We start from the raw sequence: 12,103 nt of genomic DNA on the forward strand, positions 1-12,103 counted from the left end.
GAAAACACCATCCTGGTAATATTACATCTTTTACTGTAGAAAGACTCATGCATCAAACTGATCGATACTCAGATCAATCCTATTTTTTCTAATAAAAAGTCACTACTATAATGTATGGGCATTAAAACAATGCCAGCTCTAAAGGCTCTATTCCCTGCTGCTGTTACCAGCACCACTGCTCAGATAACTGCAGTTCCAATACTACTACTCTATCTTAGATGATATAGGACTCTCTGTTTAATATTATCAGGAGCACACCCTTTCTGGTTCTTGGCCAGAAAAGGGCCTACTTTAGAATGTGTGTTTACTTTTGGTGTGTGTTGACGTCTGACGAACAAAGGATGCAATGATAAGATACTCAGCTCCACCTGCACTGTATACAGGATGCAGAGTCCTTTTTAATGCCTGCAGTGCATGGTTGTGATTTTGCTGAATGGATAAAAGCATTGTTTTGTCTTTATTAAAATTTTTGTATGCAAGAGAATTTTCAAGGTGCTAACCTTTGCTAAGGACAGAAAATGTGTGAAGTCAATTTGAAAAGCATGCACTATAGAAAAACTGAGAAAGAAAAGACATCATATTCTGGACTGTGGCTGTATATTAAGAAAACATTAAAAAAATAAGTATCCAATTAATGCTCAGTGTTGTGTTTTCCTGGACACTTTATGTAAAAATTAAACTCATGAGGTATTTATCTCCACATCTATTACCTTGATCAGTGTCCAAGTAAGTCAATGTTTGTCTCATCACATTCATAGCTGTTACCCCTCACAGAAGACCAGAAGAACACCTCTAGTTCTGGACTGTTCATAAGGTAAGAATGAAGTGTTTAATGGGAATAGGGTTGTTTTCATCCTCTGCTTTTCTAATACAAATCAGTCATTTGAAGAGGTATTTCTTTATAGGTGTTAGAGTTTTAAATAGTGGAGGAGGATGAAAGAGAAGAGAAGTTCTCAGTGAAATATGCCTGTCTTATACATAGGGTCACATTCATTGAACTTTGCTAAAGCAGGTGGTGGAGGCCCTTCTGTTACTAGCCTTGGATCACGCATACTTGTATGGTAAACACTGATAAAAACAGTATGCTGAATTTTATCAGGCATCATTAGTTGAAAGTGTACTTTTCAAATGTTTCACAAAATGGGCAAGGTGGCTGTAAATAATATGATCATTAGTAAGAGAAACTTATTATCCCTTCCAATCCATTGATAATTATTTGTTTGATCTGGGGCCTCATGTATAACGTTGTGAGTAGAATTCACACTATAACCTGACGTACGGACAAAAGCGGAAATGTGTTTACGCACAAAAAATTCCAGATGCATAAATCTGTGTGTACGCAAACTTCCATGTTCTTGCGTGGAAGAAGTAACGCACGTGCACGCACCTACTGTCCCGCCCCAACTCCTCCCAGAATTACGCCTCTTTGAATATGCAAATCAATATAAATAGCCCCTAAGCTCAGCCTTCTGTGAAAAGATAATGGGAAAAGCAAGAGGGAAAATAGAATAATTTCAGCAAACACCAATTGAAGGCAAGGAAAAACTTACTATTTATTGGTTTAAACAGTGGTTTAATCAACAAAAGGAAGTTGATCTAGTGACAGAGTGTCGGAGAAACTCAAAAGCTCAAGTTCACAAAGTGAACAGTGCCCGAAATAAAAAAGAAGTCAGATATCAAAGTTGCCATGAAAAGTCGAGTCATAGCCCACCGTCTGAGTGTCATATGAAATCTTATTAGGGTACAGACAAAAAAAAATAGGCACACAGTGGGAAAAAAGCACGAAATGTCAACTTTAATCTCGAAATTTTCACTTTAATCACATAATTTATTTTGTCATTACAGTAAAACCTCTTAAACTTCATCTTAAAATCGTTTAATTTACTGGTTTTTCAAATCCCATCGTAACTAAAGTAGCATGTTAAATGCTTTGTTTTGTATGTGATCTTCTACACTCACCTAAAGGATTATTAGGAACACCTGTTCAATTTCTCATTAATGCAATTATCTAATCAACCAATCACATGGCAGTTGCTTCAATGCATTTAGGGGTGTGGTCCTGGTCAAGACAATCTCCTGAACTCCAAACTGAATGTCAGAATGGGAAAGAAAGGTGATTTAAGCAATTTTGAGCGTGGCATGGTTGTTGGTGCCAGACGGGCCGGTCTGAGTATTTCACAATCTGCTCAGTTATTGGGATTTTCACGCACAACCATTTCTAGGGTTTACAAAGAATGGTGTGAAAAGGGAAAAACATCCAGTATGCGGCAGTCCTGTGGGCGAAAATGCCTTGTTGATGCTAGAGGTCAGAGGAGAATGGGCCGACTGATTCAAGCTGATAGAAGAGCAACTTTGACTGAAATAACAACTCATTACAACCGAGGTATGCAGCAAAGCATTTGTGAAGCCACAACACGCACAACCTTGAGGCGGATGGGCTACAACAGCAGAAGACCCCACCGGGTACCACTCATCTCCACTACAAATAGGAAAAAGAGGCTACAATTTGCACAAGCTCACCAAAATTGGACAGTTGAAGACTGGAAAAATGTTGCCTGGTCTGATGAGTCTCGATTTCTGTTGAGACATTCAAATGGTAGAGTCAGAATTTGGCGTAAACAGAATGAGAACATGGATCCATCATGCCTTGTTACCACTGTGCAGGCTGGTGGTGGTGGTGTAATGGTGTTGGGGATGTTTTCTTGGCACACTTTAGGCCCCTTAGTGCCAATTGGGCATCGTTTATATGCCACGGGCAACCTGAGCATTGTTTCTGACCATGTCCATCCCTTCATGACCACCATGTACCCATCCTCTGATGGCTACTTCCAGCAGGATAATGCACCAAGTCACAAAGCTCGAATCATTTCAAATTGGTTTCTTGAACATGACAATGAGTTCACTGTACTAAAATTGCCCCCACAGTCACCAGATCTCAACTCAATAGAGCATCTTTGGGATGTGGTGGAACGGGAGCTTCGTGCCCTGGATGTGCATCCCACAAATCTCCATCAACTGCAAGATGCTATCCTATCAATATGGGCCAACATTTCTAAAGAATGCTTTCAGCACCTTGTTGAATCAATGCCATGTAGAATTAAGGCAGTTCTGAATGCGAAAGGGTCAAACACCGTATTAGTATGATGTTCCTAATAATCCTTTAGGTGAGTGTATGTGCTCTATGTGTGTAAATCACTATGTGCTTCCGGGCTTTCTCTTCCTCCGACAAGACACAGAATCCATTACATTTGTGATATTACAGCTCTCTGAATAATTAAAATACGAGATGTATATGTGATATCATTTTCATGATGATAGGAGTTAAAGCATGTTATTAAACATGGGAACACGGTGGCGCAGTAATTATTCATGTCTCACGCAAGATGCTTGCTGCGCCATGCGCGACCTTCGATTAAATACTTTATTGTAGCAGTACTGTCTCTTTCAAATGTACAAACCCCTAATTCCTGTCCTTGCTTTTCTTTCTTCAAATACTCAATCAGCTCAATAATAGATATTAAGACATCTGTAAGCTTAGAACGCTGATTCTTCTAAACTTTTAAGGAATATTGAAATATCTTCATAATGTTTAATTATTCTATCCATCTATCCTTCCAGTGTCCATTATCTATATTTCATCTTTTTTTACAGTGAAAATGTATTCAACATCTTGGAAGAACTGAAGTGTTTTTTGACACTGATCAATAGGAAAATACTTGTTAAAGTCAAAGTTAAAACAAATCTCTGCAAGTGGTCTAACGTAATGACAAATATAAAACACAAAATAACTGCTAGCATAAGTATTCAAGTCCCTTTTTTGTAGATGCACATTTGGCAGCTATGACCGCCTTGAATCTGTGTACACAGGTCACCCTCTATCAATTTTGCACATCAGGGCAGCGTACGTTTTCCCACTCATCTTTGTGAAAGCGTTCAAGCTCTGTCAGGTTGCATGGAGATTATGAGTGATCAGTAGTTTTCAAGTCCAGCCACAAATTCTCAATTGGATTTGAGACCTGGACTCTGCCTCAGCCACTCCAGAACATCAACATTGCTATTATTAAGCCTTTTTCATCCTGTGGCAAAGCTTTTTACAAACCAGATTAGATTTTTGCATTTTGCTGCATTCATTTTACTTTTTACCCTCACAAGCCTTCCAGGATCTTCTGCAGGGCAGCATCAGCACAGAGTTTAGGTTAGGATTCATGGTGATTCATAAACCCTGATTCATGGTGAGGATTGCATTCTTTTGATAGTGTGCAGTGTAACATGGCATAAAAGTTAAATTGTGGCCTCATTAGACCACAGAACCTTCTTCCAGCTGACTTCAGAGTCTCCAATGTGCCTTCTGGTAAACTCTAGCCAAAATATCATGTGCACTTGTTTTTTTAACAGTGGGTCTCCTACAAAGTTACAAATGATGACATACCCAGGAAACAGTTGTTGTATACACAGTCTTTTCTGTCTCATCCAGTGTAGCTTGTAATTATCATAGGTCTCTTGATGGCCTCTATGATTAGTCATCTTCTGGCATGATCACTCAGTTTTTCTGGGCAGCCTATTCTAGGCAGCCTCATACCTGTGCCATACCCTTTCCATTCCAATGGAGGCTCAGTGACTTGGAAATTTTCTTGTAAAAATTGATTTCACTGAATTGCTTGGGTTATTTCTTTGTCTTCATTGTTTATGTTAGACCACCATACTGACTCAACACAAGCTGGATCTCCCAGCTAAGGTGATTTTATGCTACAATCAATTAAACCCACAGACAGGTAGCTACTCTTGTGACTTCTAAAACCAATGGGCTGCACCAGTGATGATTTAAGTCTATTACATTAAAGGGGTAAATACTTACATGATCAATTATTTGGTGTTTTATATTTGTGATTAATTTAGACTATTTTTAGCCTTTCTCTGTTGATCAGTGTCAAAAAGCAAAATTAAATCCACCATGTTTCAATGACGTATAAGAATAAAATGTGAAAATCTCCAACGGGGTGAATACTTTTTATAGGCACTGTATTTCATTATCAGTCCCTTCTGCTTGTTTATTAGCACAACCCTGTTATCCAACATCTTACGTCTCCTCCACCATTACCAAAGAAACAGTTATATGTTGACTCCACATCCACACCTTCCCCACACATAACACTCTGAGATATGCTGCATTCAAAACAGGGATAAGCACAAAATACTTATGATATACTTCAGAAAGACTAATAGGTGAGATGTCCAAAAACTCCTTAGATGTTGAAAGTAATGATTACTGCAGGGATCAACTGAGTTACAGTTTTGGGATGGCTATGTTAGGTAATAACACATTTAATGTTTAACCTCAACTAATATTATCTGTTAAAGGCATACTAATCAACTTTAATATAGATATTTTGGTCAATAGAGGGTGCTCTTGAGCTGCTCCAGAACCCATATAAGGATTAAAAAGAGGCAAAAACATAAAAAGAGCAATTTTATTTTAAAGCATGCATGATGGAGGCACATCTAGAGGACAATTTTATACAAAACCAGTAAAGGAAGTGCAAATAACCTACTGGCCTTTAGGCCTTCCTACATAGGCATTATCCATGACTAAGGCTGCCTTGTTCACATGCCCACAATTTAATACACAAATTCCATTAAAACACCACCAAACCTCTACCATTCCCTTTGGCCTCGCTTTAACCCTTCCGTTCACCAGCTCTCCTACTCCAAGTTCATCAAAACTAAGCCTGGGTTGAATTTCTGGATCATCTCCATGGTCAGGAATACCCTGCAAATCATCTGGAGCTATGCCGTACAACTCCTCCCAGTGACCTCAGGAATTCCTGCAATTCTGAATCCAAATTTTTATTTAAAGGACCACACAACTTCACAAACACCTGTCTAGTACATTACTTAGCAAGGGGCCATGACCAACATAGTAAGGTCCCTTACTGCTTTCACTATATTTTTCTTTACATTGAATTTAGATTTTTTAAGTATATAATAGATAGATAGATAGATAGATAGATAGATAGATAGATAGATAGATAGATAGATACTTTATTAATCCCAAGGGGAAATTCACATAATCCAGCAGCAGTATACTGATACAAAGAAACAATATTAAATTAAATAGTAAAAAAAATGAAAAAAATTAAAATAAAATTAATGTTAGCATTTACTCTCCCGGGTGAAATTGAAGAGTCGCATAGTGTGGGGGAGGAACGATCTCCTCAGTCTGTCAGTGGAGCGGGACAGTGACAAAAGTCTGTCACTGAAGCTACTCCTCTGCCTGGAGATGATCCTGTTAAGTGGATGCAGTAGATTATTCATGATTGACAGGAGTTTGCTTAGTGCCCGTCCCTCTGCCACAGATGTTAAACTGTCCAACTTTAATCCTACAATAGAGCCTGCCTTCTTAACAAGTTTGCCCAGGCGTGAGGCGTCTTTCATCTTTATGCTGCCACCCCAGTACACCACCGTGTAGAAGTGGGCACTCGCCACAACCATCTGGTAGAACATCTGCAGCATCTTACTGCAGATGTTGAAGGATGCCAACCTTCTCAGAAAGTATAGTCTGCTCTGACCTTTCTCACATAGAGCATCAGTATTGGCAGTCCAGTCCAATTTGTCATCCAGCTGCACTCCCAGATATTTATATATATGACACAGTCACCTCTGATTATCACAGGGTCCATGAGGGGCCTAGGCCTCCTAAAATCCACCACCAGCTCCTTGGTCTTGCTGGTGTTAAGGTGTAAGTGGTTTGAGTCGCACCATTTAACAAAGTCTTTGATTAACTTTCTGTACTCCTCCTCCTGCCCACTCCTGATGCAGCCCACAATTGCAGTGTCATCAGCGAACTTTTGCACATGGCAGGACTCCGAGTCATATTGGAAGTCTGATGTATATAGATTGAACAGGACTGGAGAAAGTACAGTCCCCTGCGGCGCCCCTGTATTGATGAACACAATGTCAGACCTGCAGTTCCCAAGACGCACATATTGAGGTCTGTCTGTAAGATAGTCCACAATCCATGCCAACAGGTGTGAGTCTACTCCCATCTCAGTCAGCTTGTCTCTAAGGAGCAGAGGTTGGATGGTGTTGAAGGCGCTAGAGAAGTCCAAAAACATAATTCTTACAGCACCACTGCCTCTGTCCAGGTGGGAGAGGGATCGGTGTAGCATATAGATGATGGCATCCTCCGCTCCCACCTTCTCCTGGTATGCGAACTGCAGAGGGTCGAGGGCGTGATGGACCTGTGGCCTCAGGTGGTGAAGCAGCAGCCGCTCCATGGTCTTCATCAGATGTGACGTCAGAGCAACAGGCCAGAAGTCATTCAGCTCACTAGGACGTGATACCTTTGGGACAGGAGTGATACAAGATGTTAATAATATTGGGCAGCAAGAAAGCAAATTTTATAGCACTGGTGCATCACTGATCCAGCATCCATAGTTTGAATCCTGTGCCCTGGTCACGGTCAGTGTGGAGCTTTCCATGTGTGCATGGGTTTTTTCCTTAAGGTACATCACTTGTCCTCCTCCATCACCAAAAGACACATTAACTTGGTTAATCACTTCCTGAGTGGAGATGTGTGTGTGTTTGTGTGTGAAGAGGCTCCTTGTTCAATGCCATTTGCTACTGGGAATATTTGAGCCTGAACTGAATTAAGTGAGTTTGGGAAATGTAATAATAAATAGACTATATAATAGCCATTTATCCAACTATTTACATTCCTTATTTGATTTAAGATACATAACTTTAGGATGTGGCAGTAAGGAATAGGCACACAGACCATTTTTACATTGCGCAAAGCTGTGCAGCATTAAACACTGTAAAATTTTATTTATCATATTTTAACAGACTTTACATTCTCTGTCCTAATTTCATAGTTGAAGAGGGGCAACCTTAACCTGGCTGCTTTGAAAGCAAGCAAGAATCAGCCCCGAACAAAACAGCAGTCGATCGCAGGTATCTCACACGCACACATCAGTGAGATGAATTGAGGAACACCAATTAATCACACATCTTTAGAATGTGAAAGGAATATCTGAAGAACCTGGTAAAAAAATCCCACCTAGGCACAGACAGTATTTCCAAGTCCGCACAAGCAATGGCCAGTCGTAGGAACCAGTATAATACAATTTAATATAATGAAATACTGTATAATATATCCATTTACAGTAAGTCTCTCACTGTATCTTAAAGAAATTAGAAAATGAATATATATGCATATATACATAAGATAAAATGTTATCAGCCACATCCATGAAGATTTACTGATAGTAGTATCAACATAGTCAATTTCCTTTGAGAAGCTGAATGATTTTATTCATATCACTTATAGCAAATCCCAGTGAGTTAATATGAAGTTCAATCAGATTGACAAACTCGAAAAAAAGGCAGTAGCTGTTTAAAATCCTGGGAGGTACATTTTCTATTTGGTATTTAATTTTAGTCATAACTACTGCACCTACAAAGTCAACACTCGTAATGGGAAGGTCAATAAACTCTTATGACAACTTACGCTAGCACTTCAAATTGTGCAAACAAACTGTAGCAAAGGTGAAAGTGTCCGGCTATCTCAGAATACGGCAGAGGTCTCATTTCCTTTTTAGTCAAGGAAAGCTGCAGGCTCTTAATAAAACGATCCTAAATGCACCTGTCTGGTTTGCAGTAAGACATTGCTCAAGGCAATTAATTCTTAAAATAATATGAAGTTTAATATTTGGCATGGGATACTAGACATAAATGATGAGATTCACACAATCAGAACTTTGTTTAGGAGACACCAGTCACTAGGGTGTGAATCCTCAGAGATTACTAGCCTGTAAATTAATATATCATATTCTTAAAGCCCGCAATCACAGGAGATAGGAAGCCTGTCTTAGCTGAGCCAGGATCTGTCTGCCTGAATTCTAAATGACCTGAATTACAAGCAGACCCATGTCGCTGATCACTACATAATTCACACAAATGCAAAATGACACCCATGTCCAGCTTTGCATTGTGAGTAAAAATTTCCTACTCCTTATAGTTTTTGAGTTATGGGGTAATTCAAATTAAAGGCGCTTCTGGGGCTCCTCCGGGATTAGGGGCCCTGAAGCTTAAACTTATTAGTTTCATAGTAGATCTGCTCCTGGGCATGGACATGGATAAATTTGAAGGGAAAGCTTCAGGGAAAGCATTCAGCTGAAAAAATCATGCCAAATGGGCTTCTATCGAAGAAGTCTAGTAAAGAAAATAGCGACCCAGTATAAAAATGGGAACAGCTACGGAAGAAGAAGAAGACCTCTTGTGTCTTGTTCTTCATTTTTGTATAAGAATTGCCTTCTTACTTATTTATTTGCTTTTTTCTTTCTAAAAATTCTATTTTATTTTTTCCCAAATGTATGCCTTAAAGTAAGAGTTATGATACAAGATAATCAAGGTATTAAGCAATGTGGAGTCATCCAGAAATGTTCATGTTACTGAAAGAAATGTATATTTTTATTCCCCAAGGTACCATTACAGTGATCACAAATTATAGTCAATACACTTGCAATGCCATAACATTCTTTTTATTTCATATAACTATAACTTGGGTATAGTGTTTTTCCTTACATTTTATGATTTGTGTTGCTATATCTTTTTCATTTAAATTAATTTTTAAAAATCATTCTAATAAATCACATATAATTGAAACTGTGTTTATTTCTGTGCTGTATATGTAATGGAGAAGAGGATTTAACTTATTTTAAACAGACATTATGAAGCTCATTTGTCAATGTGTACATTTGTTGGTGTACCACTATTTTGATTAAATAACATCTGCAGAGATTCAGTGTTCAGACTCAAAGATTAACTCTTTAAATGGTTAAGTTCAGTGGTTTAACACCAGCTTTTGTTAATGTGTGTCTTACTTACCAATGTCGTGTTACACCTTGAGTGCTGTTTTAGTATATAGTGAAGTATTATGATAGTAAGTCTTAACCAATTTTGTTTGAGCAGCCTAGTTTGCTGCACGCAGTGGTAGACTGAGCTACAGACGAGACATTCTTGAATTTTTATCCTTATGTTATTTCATTTTTTTTATTTTAATTTACTTTCCTTTATGATACTCTGTTATACACAATGGTATATGCAGTGCATTGTGTTAGGTTTCCTATATGCAAGAGCCCATGCCACTTAACACATTTTTGTCAGACATAGCCTCTGCTTGACTTGTTCAGCCGTAGTGCAAACCTGAGGTTCGGCACTGTGTGTGATGAAGTTCTGTTTGCTCTAATATGTTGCTTATGGTGTCTCAGGTATATTTGTTGTGAATCCAAAATACTGCAAGTTCTAATTGTACTGCAATAATGCATCGACCCATTCATGAAAATCCAGTACCCATCTCTAAATGTGTTTTGGTGTCAGCACTTTGATCATAATTTGTTACTCCTTGCACATACCATTTGAACGATTTAAGATTAATCAGATAGCAAAAAATATTTTTGGTTTTTAAAATTAAATCAAATGCTGGTCTCCTAGGCCCAAAACCAAATTGTTGAACACACCACACAATGCAGAGTAAATGCAATAAATAATGTATACCTGTAATGGCTAACAATTGTTCCTGTTAAAAATGTGATTATTAGGCTTTCATTACGGAAATCATTCTCTTTAGAATTTAGCTTTGCTAGTTAGGGCTTAGCAGACTTTATTTTCTTATAATAATCTTGTTTCAAAACTCACTCCATGTTCCATCCAAATCATTAAAAGCATTTTCATATTCTAATACAGTACTTGCTAAAGTCCACTTTGAAAGACAAACACCAAAACCTTGTCATTTTATTTGCAATCCATAGAAGATATGCTGAAATTTTTATCAAGGTCACTAAGGGAACTATGGGCGACATAGTAGTGCAGTGGTAGCACGGCTGCCTCACAGTAAGGAGTCCAAGTTTCATGTCCCAGGTCCTCTGTGTGTGGAGTTTACACATTCGCCCCATGTCTGCTTGGGTTTCCTCTGGGTGCTCCAGTTTCCTCCCGTAGTTCAAACAACAACATTTATTTATATAGCACATTTTCATACAAAAAGTAGCTCAAAGTGCTTTACATAATGAAGAAAAGAAAAATAAAAGACAAAATAAGAAATTAAAATAAGTTAACATTAGTTAACATAGAAAAGGAGTAAGTTCCAATGGCCAGGGTGGACAGAAAAAACAAAAAAAAATCTCCAGACGGCTAGAGAAAAAAATAAAATCTGCAGGGGTTCCAGGCTACGGGACCGCCCAGTCCCCTCTGGGCATTCTACCTAACATAAATGAAATAGTCCTCTTTGTAGTTAGGGTTCTCATGGAGTCACGTGATGTTGGTGGTCATAGAGACTTCTGGCTTTTAATCCATCCATCATTGTTGGAACATCACGGTGCATTGCGCCACCACCAAAAGGACACCGGAAAAGGAAACAGAAGAGAGAGTAGGGGTTAGTACAGATTTTAGAGCCACCCTGAATAGTTATTATAATAAGTTGGATATACAGAGTATCAGGAATTTAATTACAGTGAAGTTATGAGAAGGCCATGTTAAAGACATGCAGGTTAGGTGGACAGGCGATGCTAAATTGGACATGTTGTGTGTATGGTGTGTGTGTTCACCCTGTGATGTACTGACACCTTGTCCAAGGCTTGTTCCTGAGTAACGCCCTATGCTGTCTGGGATAGCATATTGCAACCCTCGCCATCCTGTTCAGGTCAACGTGGGTTAGAAAATGACTGACTGACTAATGGAACTCTTTTCCTCTTTTAAACTCTACAAACAATTTCTGACCATTGATTTTCTCAGCTGGTTCCTAAAGGCCATTCTCAGTTCTTTTATAAATTCCTGTAAATTAGTTCAGTAGTGATGTCCATTGTCAGGCAGTCCAGTTGCCCATACAGGAGGTTTTCAAACTAGCAATGAAATAATAACTGCTATTTAGCTTTTCCAGTACTTTGTAAAATCAAAACTCAAATTGAAATAATTTAACCATGCCCATGAATAAATACATTCTGGAGGAGACAGCTTAGGTTCTAAAGAATGAAATTTGGAGTAACAGGAACACCAACACCAGACGCAGCACTGCGGTAGTCAGGTCCCTTGTTTTTCCCACCTTTTTCCC

General features: G+C 38.7%; 1 long non-coding RNA gene across 2 annotated transcripts in view; it reads right to left on the reverse strand.

Annotated features, from left to right (window-relative positions):
- Nucleotides 1–11,233: 11,233 nt before the first annotated feature.
- LOC120529411 overlaps nt 11,234–12,103 on the reverse strand; it is a 124,025-nt gene continuing 123,155 nt past the window's right edge. The window contains exon 7 of one of the 2 annotated variants that reach the window (XR_005633737.1): nt 11,234–11,333. This is a non-coding gene — a long non-coding RNA (uncharacterized LOC120529411). Of the gene's footprint in view, nt 11,338–12,103 lie in introns of both variants that reach the window. The other variant, XR_005633732.1, reaches the window with a different exon arrangement.

This window comes from Polypterus senegalus, chromosome 1, assembly GCF_016835505.1.
Source record: "Polypterus senegalus isolate Bchr_013 chromosome 1, ASM1683550v1, whole genome shotgun sequence".
NCBI lineage: Eukaryota > Metazoa > Chordata > Cladistia > Polypteriformes > Polypteridae > Polypterus > Polypterus senegalus.